This window comes from Marmota monax, unplaced genomic scaffold, assembly GCF_021218885.2.
Source record: "Marmota monax isolate L192 unplaced genomic scaffold, Marmota_monax_Labrador192_F-V1.1 WCK01_AAM20220418_F8-fsc00061, whole genome shotgun sequence".
Classification (NCBI taxonomy): domain Eukaryota; kingdom Metazoa; phylum Chordata; class Mammalia; order Rodentia; family Sciuridae; genus Marmota; species Marmota monax.
Genome location: NW_026695230.1, coordinates 1,588,287 through 1,613,626, shown reverse-complemented (window position 1 = coordinate 1,613,626; position 25,340 = coordinate 1,588,287). Strand labels below are relative to the sequence as shown.

Genomic DNA, 25,340 nt, shown 5'->3' with positions numbered 1-25,340 from the left:
TACTTTCTACCTTTATTAAATAGGACTCCATGAAAATCTATTCTTTTTTCCTATTTTATTATTTACTAATTTTGTGTATCAGTTTGGATGTGTAAATATTTATTTTTTCTATGGATCACAATTCTTTACTATTATTAACATTATTTTATTCCTTACTTTATTCTAGAAATGTCTTTTGAACTCTTCCAATTTGGCTACTGTGTTGCTTAGACATGCTTATGCCTAAGCCCTTCCATCACTCTTAAAAAATATTCTTTACCTTATAGTCCTAGATTCTTGGTTCATCTTGTGACTTTGCTTTATAGGTCCTGAAATCAGCAATTTCTTTAAGGAGATCTATATCTTAATCCCTGTTATTGGTTCAGGGTATATAAAAATATAATACCTAGGTGCCTAGGTGCTAGGTGTATTCAATGTTACTCATGATTATTTTAAGTTTATTTCTCTGAGAAGAAGATTAAGAATATATGTGTGATAACATAGAAGATACTTGTATAGATCTATATATTTTTGTATGTATCTGTGTGTATGTGTGTGTGTGTATGTATGTTTTAAATCACCTGTTCACATATTTCAAATTTAATACTATAGGGTATACTCTCCTTCTAAGCTTTTTTAATCTGTAACTCTTTTCTCCAACAATGAAAAACAGCTTTCATATTCATAAGTACGAATTAGTTTTAGAGTTAAAAATCAATAACTTCAATCCAGAATAAGTATGTGTTAGTTTTAAAGTTGAAGACCAATATCCCATGAAAACACATGTCAAACTAATACACTATATTTATATAGTTATGTTTTCTTTAATTTCAGAGTATATGATAAAAACATTTTCTTGTATATTGAAGAAATATGTTTTTTCTAAAATATAATTTAAACTGAGAGCTGTAGGAAAATTATTTAGTCTAGGAAAGGGGTAGAAAGCTGAAAAAAATCTCAAAGAAGAAATTTTTGAACTTTATAAATAGAAAAATAACCAGTGAGATATCTTTTTGTGGTTTCCTAGAGCAGTTAACTATACCTAAAAGAAGGATTAGGGACATAAGAAGAGTGACAATGACATTAAGGTGGTTTATTTTCTTGTACTTGAGTTGCAACAAATCATTTCAGCTCCCTTGTGTCACAAACATATCTAAATCAAAATTGATATGCATTAAAGTAATGTTGCCATTCTGTACTGGAAAGAGGGCAACTGTTTCATAATAGAAGAAAATCTAAATACATATCTATTTGTTCAGTCTCTCTATATTTGCTATTATCACCTAAAGTGAATAAGTGTAATTGTCCAATGACCTACCATGTAAGTATATGCTATTGTGCTTCTCTCAGACCTAGGTAATTGAGAGAGGAGAGGTTAATTTATGGTTTTTTGTTTTCTCAAATCCCTGTTTAGTAAATAGTATTGTAATTTTGGGAATTTATTTATTTAGAGACAGGCAAAACAAAAATAATTTGAGGCAGCTTGACAAACGGTGAGCAAGTAATATATAAAGTGAACTCTTAATTATAATTCTCTGGAAGTAGAGGAAGAGAAAAAGATCACCTTGCAGATGATAAATAAAAGTGAGTAAAACAAATATATTAGAAAACTTAAATATCCATTGTTAAATAATTCAAGGACAATCAAGTAAAGTACTACTTTTCTTTCTAGGTTTGTGACATAAAAATAAGTGATGTCTGACTATTGTGGCTTGTTCTTTTTATGACTATTATACTATTACACTAATTAGGTCCCTGAATAGGATACACTTCACAACTTAACCTAAACTATCCCCATGTGTAGAGTCCAAAATTTCTGTAAATCCTTTCTCTTTCCTGCTAAATCCTAGCTATACTCTTTTTAAGATTTATACCATTAACTTAATCCCTCCTAATTAGAATAAGTTACACTCCATGTATATATAATATGTCAAGATACAGCCTACTGTCATGTATATCTAAAAAGAAAAAAAAATCATATAGGATTTGTTCAGTTAGAAAGCTGGCTCTACTCTTAATAGTAATGTTGTTTCCATTCATTATGATTCATTTTGAGTGTGAGATTGAGAGAAAGATTTTGAATTCCAATACTTAGCTTTTAATAAATAATTTCACAAATTCTGTGACAAAGAAAGGAATGGGAAATAGGACGGTGGCAAGTACCTTGACCTTTGCAAGACTCCCTCTCAACAGGAAATAAGGAAGGATTCTTATACTTAAGAGCCATGGTGGATTAGAGTGGTGCTTACATAGCATGTGCTTGTTCTTCTTTCCTTGATTTCTTAGCCTCTTACATACAGTACTTTCTAGAATTAGTCACGTTCATTTTAGTTCATTGACTAAATTGTACTCATAAGAGATAAAAATGTAATTAACTAAAAAATGCAGATGATTTTACATTTTCAATGCCAGAATCTTGAAGTGAAACAATAAAGGTAAAGGAAATGCCCAACTACTGAAGGAACTGAGTAGTTCCAACTACTGAAGGGACTTTCAAACAAAGAAGTGTCTCTTTAAACTGACTGTGCAGGTGGATCCCAAAAGCATTATTATAAAGGAAGGAGAGTATGTTCATGTGTTTTCTGGAAGATTATGTGGGGGCCATGGGGTAGTGTGTGTACCACTAGGGGACAGAAAGCTTCTTTGCTTTCTTCTAAAAAGAAGAAGAGGATCTTTCCTAAAAAAATCTTTTTTTTTTTTTGAAACCTGTGGAGGCTGCCTTTACACTTCACAAAGAATAAAGGGGCTGGGTAAAGTCTTAAATTGATCCTAAGAGGCCTGGGGACAGCTGGTATAAGCATCATGTGGATTCCCCAGACTCTTGTTATAAATCCAAACAGCACATGAACTCTTTCAGAGAAGGTGTTGGTTGTCAAATGATTGCCCTTTCTTCCATAAAATAATTCATGAATATATTGGTCTGAAACACTTGCTTTCAATTAGAACAGGATATATCTGAAATTCTTTGGATTTAGATTTTACAAGCTAATACACAGATATTTTGTATTTTAAAAAATGATATCAGTAGAAGTTTCAGATAGTTCATAAAAAAGGGATATTTTTCAAGTAATTTCTAAATATGCAACCAGCAAAATATAGTATAATGTTGTCCTTGGCATATCAAACTTCATTTTTATATTTTCTTATCTCTTTCAATAATCCTGATAATGTGTTTTAGTTAATTAACATTTTATGTAATTTGAAAATAATTGTAAATAGACCATTCAAAGTACAAAAATATTCACAAGCTCTTGATTTTGGAAATGACAACTGAAAATAAATAAAACTAGTCATTTAAGAGTTTTCTCCTTACAATACATCCAATTCAATCTGTTCTTTTTTGTTTTGTTTTGAGACAGGGTGGTGCTGTGTTGCCCAGTTATCAAACTCCTGGACTCAAGTAATCCTCCTGCCTCAACCTTCCACCAACTCAGTGTGGAAAGAAATATATTATTTCACGTTTCCTTAGCTAATGTTTGTATTTAATATTCACAAACCAGCATAAAGAAACTGTGATATAGTTAAATAAATATCCAATTTGGAGACACAGTGAGTTTGAAAAAACATCTCTATCATTTAATGCCTTTGGAAAAGTTAATTGCTGGATATTAGTCTTTTGTAAAATGATACTACTAACTATCGAAGAGTTATATTTTAGTGATATTAACAATACACCTAAAAAGACACTCTAAAACTTCTTAGTCATGCAGCAAAGTTTTAAAAAGGGCTTGATATCTTCCATCATATATTCTTTAGGAGAACAATAATATACATATTTCCTAAAATTTTAATCCCAAAGGGTGTTAGTGTTTGGATATAAAGTGACCCCCAAAAGCTCACATATGAGACAATGCAACAAGATTCAGAGGAGAAATGATTGGGTTGTGAGAGCCCTAACCCAATCAGTGAATCAATCTCCTGATTGATTGATTAATTAATTAATTAATATCCCTGAGTGGTAACTGAAGGCTGGTATGGTGTGGCTGGAGGAGGTGGGATTTGGGGGCATGACTTTGGGGTATATATTTGTATCTGACAAGTGGAGAACTCTCTTTGGTTTCTGATCACCATGTGAGCCACACTATTCCACCATGATGTTCTACCTCACTTTGAGCTCTGAGGAAGGGAATCAGTTTTCTAGAGACTAAGACCTCTGTATCCATGAGCCTCTAAATAAATCTTTCTTACTTTACAGTAACCCCTATGTAAACCTTTCCTCCTTTATAGTTTTTCAGATCAGGTCTTCTAGTCACAACAGCAAAAAAGCTAACTGAAACAAGACATAAGTTAGCTCCAATTTACTGCATTTATTTATTGACAGGTGCCTAAGATAAATAATCAATCATTTTTACGAATTCTACTGGCAGGTATCTTGGCAGACACAAATGGTAAATATGACCTGAACTGTCCACATCCTTGAAATATTTTAACCAGGCTGTCTCTGCTTCTCTATGATATAAAATGGCTAGGAAACTAAATAAAACTAAACAAACAATTAAAAAAAAAACTTTGAAATTTGGGACATGTGTGATTATACGGGTATAGTTTATTATTTCATGGCCAAATTGTTTCCCATTTGTATGAGATAAACACACACACACACACACACACACAGTATACTTAGAGGATTCTTATGTTAAGTAAGGCTCAGAGAATGTCCTAATTTGTCAAGAAATAAATTAGAGAGCAGTGTTCATGTGCCACAGTCTGGGTTTTTTGTTTTGTTTTGTTTTGTTTTTTGTGTGTGTACCTTTTATTCAGTTATATATTTGAATTTAGACTAAATATACTTGCCGAGTAAGATATTTGAGTCTTTTGGGTCTGTTTGGCAATTTAATTATATGTGCTTTTTAAAGATTGTAAAAGTCATTTATAACACCATTCATTCACCATCATTCATTTCATTTGCTCAGGCTAAAAGCCTAGAAATTACACACGTGCGCGCGCACGCGCGCGCATACACATGTTCTTACCCCCAAATCTACTCAATGATCATATCCTAACATTGAAACCTGATATTATGCATTAGGTATATTTATGTATGTCTGCTATTGCCTAGAGTTAAGGCACTCCTTCATAACATATGTAAAGGTTGTCTAATTTTTCTCGTTGCCCCCATTACTCTGTTCTGTAATCTACTTTTTTTTTTAAGAGAGAGAGAGAAAGGGAATTTCAATATTTATTTTTTCAGTTTTCGGAGGACACAACATCTTTGTTTGTATGTGGTGCTGAGGATCGAACCCGGGCGGCAGGCATGCCAGGCGAGCGCACTACCACTTGAGCCACATCCCCAGCCCCTGTAATCTACTTTTTTTTTTTTTAAAGAGCGAGTGATAGAGACAGGGAGAGAGAGAGAATTTTTTAATATTTATTTTTTTAGTTCTTGGTGGACACAACATCTTTGTTTGTATGTGGTGCTGAGAACCGAACCCGGGCCGCACGCATGCCAGGCGAGCGTGCTACCGCTTGAGCCACATCCCCAGCCCCTGTAATCTACTTTTAACACTGCTGTTTCTCAGTCTACTGTTACTCTGTGGATTCCAGTTGGTTCACTTCTACCTTTGCAAATCCTTAATATTTTCTCTCCTTATGAGAATGATCCACTTCACTATCTATGATCCAGTCACACCAACTTAATATTGTTCCACTATCAAGCTATTTCCTGCCCAAAGACATAAACATGTAGTTTTCTCTGTGTATTTCTTTCAATTGATCAATGCCTTAGTTTAAATTTTACTTTTTTCTTTAAGATCTCCCTAAACCCAACTCTTTTATTATAAAGTGTTACAAATGTCTTTGTCTCATGATCAACTTTACCAAAGCTGCAAGGTTTTGTCATTTTCTATTCTCCCTCAAGCTCAGTGAGAGCGAGGATATTTTCACCTCTAGTTCATTGCTATAACTTTATGGAATGAATTGCCAAAAGGACATGTTCAAAATGTTCTGTGACCTAATGTAACAGCTAAATCCCACGTGAGGAAAATACAGTCAATAGTTGCCATAGTTTCTCAGATGATTAATATTGAATTATCCTTCCTTTTTTTGCTGATCCCCATTTGGATAAAATATGCTATTGCATTAATCCCATTTTCTGGGCCAGGGAAATTAGGCTCACTGGTAGAGCACTTTCCCAGCATGCATAAGGCCCTAAGTAAAATCCCCCCATAAAAAAAAAATGTCCTACTTTCATGATGGAGTGAATATGATTATTCAAAGTGAATGCCCAGCTTTAAACAGTCAAGTCTTTGGGGTGTTTATTAAAGGCATTTGTTGAGATTGAAAACTATGAACTTGTTTCTTTCCTTGAGAAAGAAATATGAATAGCTATTCAGAGAACAACAATTAAATGACTCTTTTAGGAGTTGAATATCAAATATAAGATGAATGTGGGACCAACCCTGTTCTCTCAAATGTTTGTGAGGCTGAACTTGCCAGGTAAAAGAAATATATTCTGAGTAATACCCACAGTATAATTCTATTGATTGTCAACACAACTCCATTTCTGAATGCTTAATATCTACTCTGTAAGCTTTAGAATCTGTTTCAGGCTATAATTTACTGAAACGTCAAGGGAAGATATCTGAAGAAAAAGACAATATGTGGCTCAGAAACTGACTCCCTTAACAAGACTCCTAAAGCTCGAGAAACAAAATCAAGAATCAATAAATGAGATGGGCTACCTTCTTGGCCTTTTGGCTAAGATCAAATGTATTATCTGTTCTTATCAGTTTAATAAATGGGATGGAATCAAACTAAAAAGATTCTTCATTGCAAAGGAAACAATCAAGAATGTGAAAAGAGAGCCCACAGAATGGGAGAAATTCTTTGTCACTTGCACTTCAGATAGAGAATTAATGTCTAGGTTACATAAAGAACTGAAGAAATTTAATACCAAATAAATATTCCAATCAATAATGGGCTAAAGAGTTGAATAGACAATTCTTGGAAGAAGAAATAGGATCTGTCAACAAACATAAAAAACTGCCCTACATGTCTAGCAATTAGAGAAATGCATACTAAAGCCACACTGAGATTCCATCTTAGTCCAGATAGAATAGCAAGTTACAATGAATTTTGGTGAGGATGTGTGGAAAAAAGTAAACTCATACATTGCTGATAGGATTGCAAATTGTTGCAACCTCTCTGGAAAACAGTATGGAGATGCCTCAAAAAACTAGGAGTGCGGGGGCTGGGGATATAACTAAGTTGGTAGAGTGCTTGCCTCACATGCATAAGGCCCTGAGTTCAATGTCCAGCTCCACAAAACAAACAAACAAACAAACAAACAAAAAACCTAGAAATGGAACCACCATTTGACCCAACTATCACACTCCTCAGTTTACATCCAAAGATTTAAAATCAGTATACTACAGTGATGAAGCCACATCAATGTCACAGCAGTTCAATTCACAAGAGCAAAGCTATGTAACCAAACTAGATGCCCTTCAGCACATGAATGGATAAAGAAATTGTGATATACATACACAGTAGAGTATCACTCATCCATAAAGAAGAATGATTTTATGACATTTACAGGTAAATAAATTTACCTGGAGATTATCATGCTATATGAAATAAGCCAGTTATAAAAAAAAAAAAACAAAGGTCAAATGTTTTCTTTGATATATGGAAGCTAAGCCACAATACGTGGGGAGAGGGGAAGAATAAAAGTTTGATAGATTAGACAAAGTGAATAAAGGGAAAGAAAGAGGAAAAGTAAGAGGAAAGGTGGATAGGAAAACGAATGACAGTGGAATGAATCCAAAACAACTTTCTTATGTACTTAGATGAACACAGTATTTTTCTATGTACATGAATACACCATTGTGAATCATATCATCACGTAAGTCTATAACAATGGGGTCCTAACTAGAACAAGATATATTCCATGCTAGTACAATTAAATCAAAATGAATGCTATTGTCATGTTAAACTAAAAAGAACCAATATTTCTTAAAAAAAGAAAAAGACAATATGAGCAATTACTTTCTAGTAGAAGAGGTGAACATCAGTTTGTTCTTAGAGATTCTTCTGGCTTTTAACAAGCATACAAGCATGGCATAAACAGCTGTGAGCAAAAAAAAAAGCAACAATTTAATCAAATTTAGATCCCATTTTATTGACAGAAAGAATGTATGGATTTGAATTTGACTTGTCATTTATGTCATTTAGAGAATGGTTGTTAGTAGACTGGTTTTTAAGCCTAATTTGCTTTATTAAATCCTGCATGAATTTTTTTTTATTTCGTTCTGTGGCCCAAAATGTTCATATTAACCAATCATTGTCTTTTTTTAATTGTGGTCTAGTATATTAAATATGCATTATTTGAAGCTTTTAATTGTCTTATAAAATGTATTTTAATAGGAGTGTAATTACAATAAATGCTTTCCCTCATGCATACATTAGCGACAAGCGTATTATTAGGTGAATATACATATGTGCATTTGCTAGTCATTATGTTAGCATCCAAATATGATTAGCACTCAAAAATTAGATAGTAATTTCATCTTAACAGTTTTTATCATTAAATCATCGAATTATTTTGGTTTTGAAAGAAATACTTTTAAATTGTAGAAACTCTTTTCTTTTTACTCAACATGTGCCCATCATAAACTTGATTTATTCTACAAAAAAATGATGTGCATAGGGACCACTGAGCCGCCCAGCATTATTGGTCATTCTCTACATTAATACTTTACTTTTTTTAATTTGAGATTTTATTCTATTAATACTTTAGAGGTTTCTTTTCTTTTCCCTTTTTTGAGACTTTCCTTCCATTTTTACATTTCCTTCCCTTTTTTTCTGTTCCTCAAATTTCTCATGCTTTTTCTCTTTTCCATCAAGATTCTGTTTCATCTACTGTAATCTTTTTTCACTTCTTGCCATCAATAACATCTTTGTTTCTACTTTAATCTTCCATAAGCAGAGCAAATAAATGACCATGTGTTTTATTTTTTTTTAATATTTTATTGTTGGCTGTTCAAAACATTACATAGTTCTTGATATATCATATTTCACACTTTGATTCAAGTGGGTTATGAGCTCCCATTTTTACCCCATATACAGATTGCAGAATCACATCAGTTACACATCCATTGATTTACATATTGCCATACTAGTGTCTGTTGTGTTCTGCTGCCTTTCCTATCCTCTACTATACCCCCTCCCCTCCCCTCCCCTCCCCTCTTCTCTCTCTGCCCCCTCTACTGACATTCATTTGTCCCCCTTGTATTATTTTTCCCTTTCCCCTCACTTCCTCTTGTATGTACTTTTGTATAACTCTGAGGGTCTCCTTCCATTTCCATGCAATTTCCTTCTCTCTCCCTTTCCCTCCCACCTCTCATCCCTGTTTAATGTTAATCTTCTTCTCATGCTCTTCGACCCTACTCTGTTCTTAGTTACTCTCCTTATATCAAAGAAGACATTTGGCATTTGTTTTTTAGGGATTGGCTAGCTTCACTTAGCATAATCTGCTCTAATGCCATCCATTTCCCTGTAAATTCTATGATTTTGTCATTTTTTAATGCAGAGTAATACTCCATTGTGTATAAATGCCACATTTTTTTTTTATCCATTCATCTATTGAAGGGCATCTAGGTTGGTTCCACAGTCTTGCTATTGTGAATTGTGCTGCTATGAACATCAATGTAGCAGTGTCCCTGTAGCATGCTCTTTTTAGGTCTTTAGGGAATAGACCGAGAAGGGGAATAGCTGGGTCAAATGGTGGCTCCATTCCCAGCTTTCCAAGAAATCTCCATACTGCTTTCCAAATTGGCTGCACCAATTTGCAGTCCCACCAGCAATGTACAAGTGTACCCTTTTCCCCACATCCTCGCCAGCACTTGTTGTTGTTTGACTTCATAATGGCTGCCAATCTAACTGGAGTGAGATGGTATCTTAGGGTGGTTTTGATTTGCATTTCTCTGACTGCTAGAGATGGTGAGCATTTTTTCATGTACTTGTTGATTGATTGTATGTCCTCCTCTGAGAAGTGTCTGTTCAGGTCCTTGGCCCATTTGTTGATTGGGTTGTTTGTTATTGTCTAATTTTTTGAGTTCTTTGTATACTATGGATATTAGGGCTCTATCTGAAGTGTGAGGAGTAAAGATTTGTTCCCAGGATGTAGGCTCTCTATTTACCTCTCTTATTGTTTCTTTAGCTGAGAAAAAACTTTTTAGTTTGAGTAAGTCCCATTTGTTGATTCTAGTTATTAACTTTTGTGCTATGGGTGTCCTATTGAGGAATTTGGAGCCCTACCCCACAGTATGTAGATCATAGCCAACTTTTTCTTCTATCAGACGGCGTGTCTCTGATTTGATATCAAGCTCCTTGATCCATTTTGAATTAACTTTTGTGCATGGCGAGAGAAAGGGATTCAGTTTCATTTTGTTGCATATGGATTTCCAGTTTTCCCGTCACCATTTGTTGAAGATGCTATCCTTCCTCCATTGCATGCTTTTAGCCCCTTTATCAAATATAAGATAGTTGTAGTTTTGTGGATTGGTTTCTGTGTCCTCTATTCTGTACCATTGGTCCACCCGCCTGTTTTGGTACCAGTACCATGCTGTTTTTGTTACTATTGCTCTGTAGTATAGTTTGAAGTCTGGTATCGCTATACCGCCTCATTCACACTTCCTGCTTAGCATTGTTTTTGCTATTCTGGGTCGTGACCATGTGTTTTAATTATTTATTTATTTTTAAACATTTTTACTTGTAGATGGACACTTTCATTTTATTTCTTTCTTTTTATGTCGTGCTGAGGATTGAACCCTGTGCCTTTCACGTGCCAGGTGAGCACTGTACCACTGAGCTACAGCCCCAGACCAAATATAATTATGTCCAAAATCAAGCTAAATTGATTTTGAGTAAACAATCTTTCTAAATTCCCTTCTACTATAGTGCATAAATTTTTGTATATGACCCTTAAAATCTAACTTTAATTTTTCAGATCCTTTGGATCTGATCTCTATTTTCTATTTTTAAATATCATAGGTAGGTACAGACATTTTCTATATAAATACAACATTTTTAAGGAACACAGTTTATATATATATATATATATATATATATATATATATATATATTACTTGATATATATTTGATGTCCATATAATAAATGAAATGCATATATGTCATTTTATTAACTATTAATGTATGCATATGTAAACATACATGTACACGTATATGCATGTATATATTTTTTTAAATAATTAATAGTAAGCTTTAATTAATGAATATTTTTAGAGTGAAAACCTATTTTATAGGTGATAAATAATAATCAATTCACTGTCAATGTAATAAACAGTCAATTTTATTGTAAAATGATTTACAGTATTCATAGCAAGTAGTTTAGATTATGTCAAATATTTTTTTACGTTAGAAATATTTTGCTATTTTCTAGGTTCTAGGCATTATGCTACCTAGTAGCTGTAGGAGCCACATTTAATTGGTGAGATTCCTGAACTTCAGATGTTATTTGGTGTTGGGAGTGAGAAAAGCTACAGAGAAGAAATAGCTTTTAAGTATCTGTTGTAGAGAGGTAGGAATTCTGTATTGTCAGCATTCCATTTCTAAAGGGCAAGTAGAAATGGAATCAGAATGTACTAAGGATTCAGGAAAGATTACGTAGTATGTTTTTGGAATTGCAAGTAGTTCAATAAATATCAGAATCCTTTTTTTCTTTGGCTCTCTCAGATCTTTGTGAACAGATTATCTGAGTACTTGTTTTTTTTTTTGTTGTTTTTTTTTTTTAGAATAACTCCATTATTGTTGTAATTTATATCTTGTGTTAGTCAGCATTTTGTCACTCTTCCATAAGTAACTGATGAGAGCAACTTAAAGGAGGAAAGAATTATTTTGACTCACAGTTTCAGAGTTTCAGTCTAAAGTCAGCTGGCTCCATTACTTTGGGGGCAGAAAGTTCTGGAAGAAGGGTATGGCAGAGGGAGGCCATTTAGTTCACAGCAGACAAGAGGATACAGGGAGAAAGAAAGGGGGAGGAAGTGGAAAGCAAAGGGGAGAGGGAGGGTGCAAGGAGTAAAAAATTTCTTTGCAGGGCATATCCTCAGTGTGTACTTCCTCTGACTAGGCCCCACTCCCTAAAATCTTCACCATCACCCCCATAGTGCCATAAAATTACTAATCTGTCAGTGAATTAATGCACTGATGAAGTTAGCACACTCCTGATCCAGTCACTTCTCAAATGCCCCACCTCTGAGCATCACTGCTTTGAGGCTCAAGCTTCCAACTCTTGAGTTGTAAGGGGACACTTCATGTCCAAATCAACAAGAATAGAGTATTAGTCACATAGAGGACAGTTGTGTATATATATATATATATATATATATATATATATATATATATATATATATGAATGAATTAGGATTTGACATGATGCAGCAAAGGAATGTCCATGGAGATTATGTAGCTATTTTCCTGTGTGAAATATTTCCACAGTGGGAAGAAAGTTGTTTTTTGTTCTGTTCCTATTTCACATATTCATTGAATTTTTGTTAGCTAGTTACTTATTTGTAGAATTGTTTTTATTTTAAAATAGGTTGCAATCAGGTATGTACTCTAAATATTTAGAAAGGAAAAAGTCATATAAGCTAATCTTACACATTGCTTTTCAAGTCTTGCCTCTATTTCTAACTAGCTACCAGACCCTTCACGATAAATTCAGCCTTGCTAGTTTCTAATGTCTTCATCTTTAGGAAAAGGCAATGGAGTCAATGATCTTCTGCCACTGTTTGAGTCAAGATGATTATTATCTCTGTTTTGTTGTAGTCCAAACTGATGCCCAAGTAAAAGTTCCCATCTACTTATCCTTGTTCTTTCTTTCTTTCTTTTCTTTTCTTTCTTTTTTTTTTTTTTTTTTTTGGTGTGTTTGGTGGGGGTGGGTACTGGGGATTGAACTCAGGGACATTTGACCACTGAACCACATCTCCAGCTGTATTTTGCATTTTCTTTAGAGACAGGGTCTTACTGAGTTGCTGAATGCCTTGCTCTTGCTGAGGCTAGCTTTGAACCTGCAATCCTCCCATCTCAACTTCCTGAGCTGCTGGGATCATAGGCGTGCGCCACCACGCCTATCCCTTGTAGTTTTGAACACTGAATTTTAGAAAGATTTGTAAAAGATCTCTGTATTTTCCTCTTGTTGTCTGTATGAGCATCTTCTTTGAATGTTAATAGAAATGTGAGCTCATGTTGAGCCTGCTCATTAGATCTGTTTACATAATGATTTCAATTAAAATGCTCTTGCAAAATAGTAAAAGAATTATCATTTATGGAAGTAATTGAATTCACCAGACATTTTATCTATATTGTAATTAAGCAAGGTAGGCAGTTTCCTTCTCATCTGGTAAATGAGAAAAAAATAAATTATTTTCCATAGTTGCTTGATTTATGCTATATGTATTACACTACAATTTTTAAAACCCCAGAAATAATTCTTAGTTGTCCCTGATATTAAAGTTTTGGAAAATATATTTGACTTCAACTCAGAGTTGTATGAAGGTCAAGTTGATATTATAACATAATTTGCTCTTAAAAAATGGGGTTAGTCATATATCCTATGAACTATGACTGTGTCTGATAGTCAGATTTGTGGAATTTTTCCATCCCATCCATCTCCAGCCTTTGCCCCTAAGTTCTATATTTTTCATAGTTTATTACTCTTTTCATCTTCCAGTGACCTCATGTCAATCACATAACAACTAATAAAAAAGGAAAAGTCTTATTGGACTCATGTCACTCAAATCACTAAAATATTGTGGAACATGACATAGCAGAGTGTTTAAGTGCAAGAATTATAGGAATGGAATTTTTGCCTTTAAATCCAGGATCCAAGACTTAATAGGCTTGTGATCTGTTCAAATTAGGTAAATTCTCTGTACATTAATGTCCTTACTTGTACAGTGGAACAATAAGAGTAATATCTAGCTTGAAGTTTTTGAGATGAGTTAATTTTATGGACAAGCTTTGGATATTATAAGCTATGTGATTATATGCATTGTTTTTACAGCAATAGAAACCTGAGATATTGGAGTGTTTTAGCTGTTCCATCTAATTTGAGCTTCCCACATTTGTAATTATAACAATTTATGCATTTGGAAGTTTACTTCTAAATTCCTGAATTCTTTTCCTGATTAACTGACCACATCTCTCTCTGATACCATTGCTATGTTTCATTCTAATCATAGCATCTCTGATTCTAAATTGCCATGAGACCCATACAAATTCCATGATTTCACAGATGACGTTGGAGTCATAATGCTTGGACTGCATCAAATATTTTATTAATATAGCCATAATTTCTCAGAAGAAAATCCTTGAGCATCCATTTTCTTGTTCCAGTTTTATTATATTGGCTCCATCTATAATAGGAGTGAACTCTAAAAATACCTAGAACTCTGAGCTCCAGGAAATAGATTCCATCCCATTAGAGACACCCTGACATGTCGTTTTAGAATGTGGAAGATGGAGGTACAATGTGCTGGTTAATGGGAAATTTATCCACAAGATGGTGCACACTGCTTATATTTGATTATAAACTCTCTACCTTGAAAAAAATGTTAGATATTACATTTTCAATGAATGGGCAGAATAATGCCTTTTGATGGATAGATTTAATGTCATGTATTATAATTGGTCATATTTTATGTTTCAAGCTCTATTAAGTTTTAGAAAATTAACTTTATGTGTATGTGCATGTTTGTGTGTATGTGTATGCCTGTTTACATTAGTAACTACAATATATAGATTGCATCAATGCCACACTACTCTTTATTAGATAGCAGAGATCAAGAAAATTTGAGAGAATGATGGGTGACACAGACACAACAAGAAGGGGGAACTTTTGTTTTCTTTTAAGTTCTGTGCAAAACTTAAACAATACAGATATATTAAGTATTTTAGAAACATTTGCTCTGAGTAAAGGAATGTGTAGACATTGATGTATTTATTCTCCATATGTTAAATTTAATAGTTTTTTTGTGAAAAAAAAATGTTTGTCTGGTGCTTCCTTTTTAATCTCCTCACTGGGCTACACAGTTATCAATAGATATGATTTGCAATTTTTCTTAGACTGGTGGTAGGTACAACAAAACAGAGATAAGATGTGTATGTCATGGGAGTTATTTACAGAAGTAGATATGATATGACAGGCACAACAACCATAGAAGAGGTGCCAGTTGCTAATTTATGTTGGACCTGTTCAAGCCTGACCTCATATATGTCATTTCCACTAAAAGGAGTATTGGTGGATGTATCCAATATTACATTTGATAGATCAGATGTCAGCTGGTTAGACAGCTCAGGTCAGGATGGGCCATGGGGAGATTTCCATATTTCCTAAGGCCAGAGAAGTCAGAAACTACTACCCAGTAAAACAGATATAGAATATATAGAGAATTACAGAGCATTGTTCCAAAATTCTAAAATTCTGCAATTTGATTTCCCTGTAGGGGTCCACAAAAGCCTCTCTTCAGTAATCCTCTTCATCAGATACTCTAAAAAACACATCACTTCCTCTTGCATCCAGATGGTCCATGTAGCAGAAGAGCTTTCCCAAGATCTTGTACCTATTACTACAACTTTGCTTGCTTCGAGCCTCACTCAGAAGTGAAACTTTTGGATTAATTGGCAAATGAGCTGGAATAGCATGCCCAACCAATATATTTCTTCAAAATTCAGAGTCTAAATATTATATTTTTCACTTTAAAAGAGCTGTATCTACAATATATGTCTATGCTATATACATACATATTTGTTTAAAATTTATCAACATACAAAGTCTTTGGATTGCTGTATGTCTTTCCCATCCTTCAATTCATTTGAATCTTATGAAATATCTAAGCTAGTCACTATTTTTAGCTCATCAGCTCCAATCTGCATAACATCATCAATTTAATGGATGCATATGGTAATAAGGAAGAGAGAGGAACCAATATCCCTGTGGGCTACATTACATTGTATTTGATCATCTCTAGAGTAAAAGAATGAAACTATGTTAAAAAACTTGCTAACTGTATGAAAATGGTTCCTGATGTCCTTATAATATTATAGTCAGGAAAAGAAAAATGACACTCAACACCTAAACACTTGAATATCAGGTGTTATGATATTATCTCACCTGCAGCAGTGGTTGAAATGAAAGACACCCTCAATTATAATAGCCCATTGTCTTTCTCCCATATCTATTTACCTTTGCCGCAGGAAAATAAGCAAGCAGAACTGGAACGTGACCAGAATCACAAATTCTAAATAATCTGAATTTGAGATGGTGGAATCATCTTCCAGGCTTTCTAGGTAGACTGTATATTTATAAGTCAAGTAATACATGTGGTGTTTCTGTCAATTTCCGCGTGTATCTGTTCCAATTATAATGTAAGAACTGAGAAAGTGACTATTACATTGGTTTGAAGTCCCACTGGTCCCAGCTATGAGACAAGCCTGAAGCAGATGTATTATTCACGTGACTTCTACATCCCCCTAAACTGCCTGTGGGACCATAGTGCCACTTTTACTTTTAGTAAGTTAACTCCCAATTGTATTTGAAAACTATAATTATGTTTCCTTTCCCAGATCGAATCACCCTGATATAGGATCAAGATTTCATTGTGGAAAGTTTAGGAGAAAGACTTACAGATCCAATTTTTTAAAGATTTTCCTCAAAGGAGTCACCCTCTCTTCTAAAAATCATAACACCATAAACTGATTGGAACCTGAACAATGATATGAAGCAAAAATTTCTACCCTGGCTATGAGCTTGAACATTACCCAGACTTAAGCTGTCAAGTAAAAATTTCAGAATCTGACCATTTATTTCAGTCCCAGGGATACCATGATAAATTAGCCAACATTAAAAATCGCTGTATGTCTCTGTAGCCCTTCACAGTAAGCATGACAAAACTTGTAGTTCAGTGCAAAAATCCCTTTCTTCTGACAGCTCTGTTATCCATCATCTCCATTTAACTCCAGAATCCATTTGATAACAACGGTTACCACTGCCACTTCAGGCTTGTAGAGAATAGCTACTACAGAGGCATTTAAGAAGTCTGCTGTCCTGCTTACCAACACAAGTTGTAAAGCTTTGGTGAAGAGTCTGTCCTCCTCCAAGACATAAAGTAGGCATTGGATAAACAGGCACCCAATATATCTACTCCAGCATTCCAATCTCAGCTTGCTCCTAGATGCTGTCCTCCAGAGCAAGTCTGTCCAAGAAAACTCCTGTAATTAAAGGGTTACTCTGTATCTGTGTTATCTAGTATGGCCATCACTAGTTACATTTTACTATTGGACATTTACAATGTGACTAATACAACCAAACAAATTAATTTAATTTTATTTCATTCTAATTAATTTTAATTTAAACGACCATCTGTATTTAATACTGTCATCTTAAGAAAACACAGAGTTACAGTATACCAAAGAAGTTCTGGAATTATGACATTTGGAAGAATTACATTTGATTTGACATTTCAGGGAACAAAACAAGCAAATAGTTAAGAATATTTTCAACTGCTTTCCCAAACACAATGAGGTCAGACACTGATTAATGCATTCATATCAGTAATATTGGTTTAAGTCAACACTATCTCCACTATGATCCAGCAAACTTAGAATCTGTTATATGTTTTAATATAGTTAAATCAAGAAGCCAATATCAGATTCCTATTCTTAAAGTTTCTACTTCCTAGGAAACCATTTCTGGTGTTAATCATTGCTTCATTCAAACTCCGGTCAGGAAAACAAGATTTCAGAGTTACTATGAATGTTAGGTAATAATAGATTCATTTACAGGAAGTAGAACAACCAGAATTGTAAAAATAAATAAATGAATCAATACCTTCCAGAAGGGGAAATTAGAAATTCAGAAAAAGAGTAACTGACCTAATTTCCTTAGACACAGGTTGGATGAACTAGCTGAAGAGTTTCCCAGGAAATCTGAGGTTCTCAGCACATTCAGCCACTGAAATGAGGCTGTGAAGCAAGCCTTTGGAGAAATCTTTGGAAAGCTGTTGGCCCAATTAATCACCACCTCTGTGAGTCTGCACCCTATGCCTGGGGATGCGATTTGGACCACAATTTATTAATATGGATAATGACAGGACAAATGAGGAGGACATAAGCAGAGAAAAGGAAGGATAAATAAGGCCTGTGTGTCTGTTTCGGATCTGCATATCTGATGGTGAAAATCAAAGATTAATGGCTACTGCTTAATTTACATCTTAAAAATCTCATGAAGTCTTCTTTGTTGACCAAATCAAGCCTGAAAAAGTTCAAATACAAAGATATGGTTATGGGAAGTGCAATTACCATTTTGACCAAATTGAGTCAAAATCAGCATACTTCCCAATTTGATTACATATTTCTTAGGTTAACACTGATATATTGAAAACAAGGTATGTCTCAGGGATGAGATGAGAAATTGATGGTAGTTAGCCAGATTTGAGGAGTGATAGATAGTGTATGGTGGTGAGAAACTCCAAACTGAGCTTTTCTTTAATACTATTCACATATCACAGCTCCTGATCCTTGTTGTGATATAGTCTGTGTTGAATAAACAACTCTGAAAACATTTCATAAACCTCTGATTTATAGGGCTGATCTACAATAGCTCTATTTTTGTACTTAAGAAATCTCATGGTTACTACTAACTGGACCAAGTTATATTTACTCAAAGGTAGGACAATGCCATTCTATCTTATGGCTTCTTTAGAATTAGGACCAGGAGAAAGTTTGGTTATTCATTTTCACCACGAATCACAAATGCAGGAGCTGCCAGTCTTCATGGTCTGTGTTGTGGAACACATAAGCAAAGCGAAGTGATCTGTCTTGAGAATGGAAAAAATAAATAAAAATAAAAAAAGTTCTAAAACTGATCTGCTGGGGGTGTGATGTCTAGAGAAAAGTTATTACTCTTCATCATTTGTTAGTATGTAATTTTAATTTAATTATGTGGTTCAAGTCTGTCTTGCAACCATGCAAAACCTTTTTTCTGTTTGTTTTAATTTTTGAAAGTGTTCCCCTAATATGCTTAAAGTAGCTTGGATTTGTTTTTATTAAAAATTTCCAATAATTGGCTCTGGTACATGTATAATCCCAGCACACAGGTATAAGTCCAGCTACTCAGGAGGCCGAGACAGGATTGCTAGTTCAAGGCAAGTCAGGGACACATGGCAAGATAAAAATTCAAAAAGGACCAGTGTATATCTCAGTGGTTGAGCACAGATCCTGAGTTAAATTCCTTATACCACAAAAGATGTAAATAAAAATAAAAATGTTCTAATATGGCTCCAATAATTTAATTCTTCCATATAGTAATATAACAGAGAGTAACTAGGAAATCATTTATCAATATACCGTATTCTAGTGGGTAGTACAGCAATGCCAGTTTCTCAAGATTTGCCTGTATAATACAGTTTCAAGAAGATAGGTCAGAGATATTATTATGTGTACAAAAAAAGCAGAATTAAATATCAAATATCCCCATGTCAATGAGTTAGACTAAAATACTGATTAAAAGAGCCAACTGTTGAGTCAGATGACGTTGGTCCAAGTCTTGGTTCCTCCTCTCATTAGCTGTAAATCTTTGGACAATTTATCTTTATTCCTATTTCTCTTCTATGAAAAAAGAGGTTGATATTAGTTTCAACCTGACAGGGTTTTTGCCAAAATTGTGTGAATTATATATATAGAACAGAAATATTGTATTGCATATTTAATCTGTGGGTATTATTATTATTAATCTCATAAGTTTTTATTCCCAGTATGAAATAATTTTTATATTAGGTAGAATGAATTAAATAGTTTTGAAAAGATGTCATTATGAGAAACACAGTGTTAAATACATGGTGTTTCAGATTCATTATTTTTCAGAGATTGTCGCGACCCCTTGCCCGCAAGGAAGACGCAACTCAGGAATCTTCTTTCAGCAGTTTATTCAGGCCCTTGATATTTCTTCTTCTTCCTCTTGGATGCCCCTCCCAGCCTTAATAAAGCATCCCAAGCCCCAATGCAAAGCTGCCGCGTGGAGCTTTCTCACAGGGTGGTGAAAAATCATGTGCCAACTTTCCCAGATAAGGAGTTGTTTGTCACAGACCACAGCGGAGCCAGCGTCATCTTGTAATGGCAACCATAGTCTGCAGAAACGGCAGAAGCGGCTCACCACAGTTCCCCCTTTCTGTTTTCTTAAAACAATACAGGCGAGAGTAGAGGTCCTATCCCACTGTGCAGAAGTGGCTGCATAGTATGACTCAGTCCTAAGGAGGGCCCTTCCCCAGATCTGAGGCCATATCAGCCGACGCCTTTTTTCGTGGGGCGGGGCATGTACGCGTCTAACCCGCATGCAATAGGACATGCTCTCCTTGAGGTCCACATCAAGGATCACTCAAGTGCAGTGCCTTGCCTCGCATCCTGTATCGTGACGATGGTGGACGAAGGGGGATAGCTGAGGCTGAACTGTGGCTGTTTATAACGACAAACAAGTTGACAGCACCCTGAAAGAAAGGCACGGGCTTTAAGGCGATAGAAAAGCACTAGTGTGGAAACCCATCTGCGTGCAATGGCAGTAAGACCGGCAGAGTGCAAGGGCTTTCCAACACTAAGAGAATAACAAGGAAAGTCATGTCGATCCCAGTGCAATGTTATAATAACTTGGGGTGTAACGACCATGACAAAGGTTTACTGCTTAAGATGCGCAAGCCAGACTTGAGGTGAGTTGCCATTTTCTAAAGCTGCAAGAGCTTGTATGATCATAGCCTTTTCTTGTGCATGGCGAGTTTTAAGGCGACAGAGAAGCCACAAACAAAGTACAACACTGAAGCAACACATTGCACCAAAAATGCCTACTCCCACCCACTCTTTGAAGAAGGAAAAAGCAGAAGATATCCAATCGGTGAATTGACCCAAAGTCACAGGATCGACACGGGTGCTATTCAGAACAGCAATCTGAGTTAGTTGAGACTGGATCAAGTTTTCTGCTTCCATGGACCAGGTTCCGGATGGATACTCTCCGATGATGCGGGAGGCATTTCTGGAATCATTAAATCTGACAGAGGTTATACATAAATGTGCACGTTGATCAATACAACCCAAATGTACTAGGTCAGACAATTCCTCAACTTGAGCTTGAAGCAGATCTATCCTTTGATTAGCAGCCAAAATCCCAGATAGAATGTGTTGATTAATTCTACTTTGAGATTCAAGTATGGTGGATGTTTGTTGAATAACCTGATTAATAGTGGCAGCAGTTTGTACCTGGCTGGCCATGGCTACTCCAGCTATAACTGCTGCAGCAGCAGATACCGCCACAGCTGTCACTATAGCTGCCGTAATTCCAAAATCTCTACGGGCTCTAATCAGTTCAACAATAGGAAAAGACTCTGGATCTGCAGTAACCGGGATCGGGACAAAAGTTGGAATTTTTATAATCACTGCCATAGGCCAGGATCCATTCCAACACTCAGACAAATAACAGGTAATATTAGAGCAATTAAGCATCCCCTGTAATGTAACATTAGCCAAAAGAAACAGGAACGGAGATTGGAGACGGACTGCTGCGGAGGGTAATGTAGCATTAGATAATTGTGAATTATTTGCAGAAATTTTAAGCCTCCTACCTCGCTCCGAGTCTTGGGTACTGCCAGAAACATTAAACAGCCAACTTTGGACTCCTAATATTTCCCTGGGGAAACACAAGCGCGGACTAGACTAGCCCAATCTGAGGGAGTCATGCAAAATCTAGTAAGTCCCTCCACCTGAGTGAGAGTGAAAGCGGCATCTATGCCATAAGTGCGGACAGATTCTGCCAAGGTTTTAATTATCTTAAAGTCTAAAGGCTCATGATATCTTCCCCTGTTATTGTCCTGAAATACAGGGTATGCAAGTCCCATATCTGTATTAACTGTCCTCCAAACTTGTGCATGAAAAGATCTCCCGGAACCTTGGCTCCCCCCCACATACGGAGGTGGGGCAATTGGCACCATATCTTCTTCTAGATATTCTACCTCCTCCTCCTCAGAGTTTTGTTGACCGATGTTAACTCCCTTCCCCTTCTTACAGTAGGCCTGTGTGCCCTGTGTCTCCTTTTTCTTCTTTTTCATTTTTATCTTATGTAGTTGTTGTAACAATATATCAAGGTCCTCAGAACTCTCTGAGTCGCTTGTGTTCTCAGGCGTTTTTAATTCGGTCAAGTCTGGGTAGAGCCTTCTCCTATTTTTATCTTCAGGCTCTTTTGCCTTCTCACTACTGTTACTTTTAATACTCTCTGCCACTTCACTACATGATCCTTCAGATTTTTCCTCATGCAGTTGCTCAAGAATAGCTTGACCCTCACTCACAGCTTCCTGGCATTTACCATCTGTAAGGCAACCACGGACCATTTTCCAAAGGGGTATCACCCCACCCTCTAATATGCCCTGCTCAGAAGCAAAGTCAAGATCTTTGCCTAATTTATCCCAACTAGGCACAGTAAGGCTGCCCGAAAATGCAAACCACGGTGCAGCGATATCTATCTTCTGTAAAAATCTCTGTAAAGTACTATGTTTCACTTCCAGTCCCTTGGAACGTAACAGGCCATCTAGGGCCAGGAGAAGCGGACTTGAAGATGCGGCACCCATGACACAACAACAAAGGAAGCACAAAAAACAGAAAGCGAAAGTAGGAGCGAAAGTACACAGTGCAGCTGCAATAAAATGTAAGGCTCTCTCTTTCATTACAGAGGAGCTGTCCCGCTTTGGTCGCGGATCCCACTTACTAGGGACTAATCCCGCTTTGATCGCGGATCCCACTTACCTGGGACTAACCCCGCTTTGATCGCGGATCCCACTTACCTGGGACTAACCCCGCTTTGATCGCGGATCCCACTTACCTGGGACTAACCGGTGCACCACCCCTGACTGTTGAAAGTTCTGGTTCCCGGGTTTCGGCACCACTTGTCGCGACCCCTTGCCCGCAAGGAAGACGCAACTCAGGAATCTTCTTTCAGCAGTTTATTCAGGCCCTTGATATTTCTTCTTCTTCCTCTTGGATGCCCCTCCCAGCCTTAATAAAGCATCCCAAGCCCCAATGCAAAGCTGCCGCGTGGAGCTTTCTCACAGGGTGGTGAAAAATCATGTGCCAACTTTCCCAGATAAGGAGTTGTTTGTCACAGACCACAGCGGAGCCAGCGTCATCTTGTAATGGCAACCATAGTCTGCAGAAACGGCAGAAGCGGCTCACCACAAGAGATGGCATCTATTTTATGTGTATGTGTGTGTCCACACTTTACACACACACACACACACACACACACACACACATGCACAGACATACATTCACACATATAAATTCCAGCATAAAATATTTTAAAAAAAATATTATTTTCTTCTAACACTTCAGTCTTTTGACCTATTCCAATTTTTTGAAATTCCATAATATCCAAAAAACTACAATTGTAAATACAGAAGTATTAGCAGCAAGAGTGTGATGGAGATAAATGTGAGGGTGGGGTGCGGGGTGGGGGTGTGGAGAAGGGGAAGGAAGAAAGGAAGGAAGGAAATTTTGTTTCAAATTGTTTTGTTTCAAATTTTGTTTGTATTATAGCAGATATCAAAAGGATCCGGCTACGGTCTGTGAATTTTTACTTCTTAGACACTTGCATGTGTATAGACAGAAACAATAAGATACTCAACATGACAATATAGTTAGACAGTTATATTATTTGTAAAATAGTATCTTTGCTATTGTATAAGTGATTTGGTAATTTATTGTTTTACTTTTCTCTAGAAATCAGTGATGCTTACAATTTCAGGTATATACAATAATATTTCCATTTTGCTAGCAGATTTATCATAAGCTAGTATAAAGTTTTGCAGCATGTCTGCAAGTATTGTTTTTAGTTTGAATAATTCAATGAAAGTTGTTTTTGTTTTATTTTGCATTGCTATGTATTTTTGCACACTCTAAATTTTTATTGTGACTTTTTTGGTACATCTGTCCAAGTTCTTTACACTTATATATCCATAAATGATAAGATCTATGAGATGATAGAAAACAAAAGGATATCACTACAGACATTTTAAAATTTCCTTTTCCAGCACCTCTGCAAAGAATGCTTTGATTTTCATCTCCTCAATACACTTTTACAAAATTCTGAGTCCTAGAATGATTTTTCAGAGCTAGAATGAGTTTTACAGATTACATTACATTAAGAAATCTGAATTATGGGCTCCTACTTTTCATTCTATTCTTTATTGCAACTACCTCACATTTATTGCTTTTTCAGTTATTAGAGATATATTCTTCAATTGCAATGATACATTCAGAAAGATAAAGAAATAGTTTATTTAGCTTCTTAAGTCATAAGTTAAATTGATGAGCTCTGGAATGCTTAATTCTAATTTCCAAAATTGAGCCAATCAATGTTCAGATCATGTACAGTGGATAGTTCATTTAAGAATCTGCATTGGTTGAAACATGCACAAGTTCCTGTGTTTTTATATCTGATTGCTCCTCATTGCTCATGATTCCAAAGAGGCTCAAGATGACAGTCTGTTATGATTGTATTCAGAAAAATTCTCTCTCAGATCAATATTTGAGATCTTTTACTTTTTTTCATAAATGAATCCTGTGATAGGATGTCAGAACTTAATCTCACTTCATACTGGTTTACTTCTGTTAAGGATTAGTAATAGAAACCCATTGCAGTTGGAAAAAAATATTTTATATGCTGCTTATTATCTTCTATGAAGACTAACATTTGCTCTATTCTGAATAATGTCCCATGTCCTCTGGAAAGAAAGCCAATGCTGTTTTGTGAAGTGTAGAATTCTACATATGTCTCTTTAATCTAGTGGTTTATTGTGTCAGAGTTTCTATCTCCTCACTTATCTTCTTTTAGTTTCCCGAGTTGCTCAATCAAGTATTGAGAACTGTGTATTGAAGTCTCCTTAACTATTGTAGAACTATTCCTGCTTAAATTCTGTCCATTTGTTGCTTCATATTATTTTATCTGTCATTAGGTGCATGAATGTTTCTAATATATATATATATATATATATATATATATATATATATATATATATATATATATATATATATCTTCTTGTTATGTTGAAACTTTTAGTGTTATGTACTGTTGACCTTGGTTTTTAATTAACTTTTTTACTTAAAGTATATATCATATTAATATAACAGTCCTAATTTCTTTTCATTATTATATGTGTGTAATATTATTTCCATCCTTTAACTTTCAATCTACTTTGCATTTGAATATACAGAGTGATTTAAACCTAAAGTGAGTCCTTTTTAGAAAATGTGTGATTGGACTATCAGATTTTAAATATCCATTCTGTTTACCTTTGTCTTTTAATAACTGA

General features: G+C 35.4%; 1 non-coding gene across 1 annotated transcript; it reads left to right on the top strand.

Moving 5' to 3' along the window:
* The first annotated feature begins 6,655 nt into the window (after positions 1 to 6,655).
* On the top strand, positions 6,656 to 6,840 carry LOC124088662 (U2 spliceosomal RNA). The gene has a single exon (XR_006850420.1). It is a non-coding gene; the product is annotated as a U2 spliceosomal RNA (small nuclear RNA).
* The last annotated feature ends 18,500 nt before the right edge of the window (positions 6,841 to 25,340 follow it).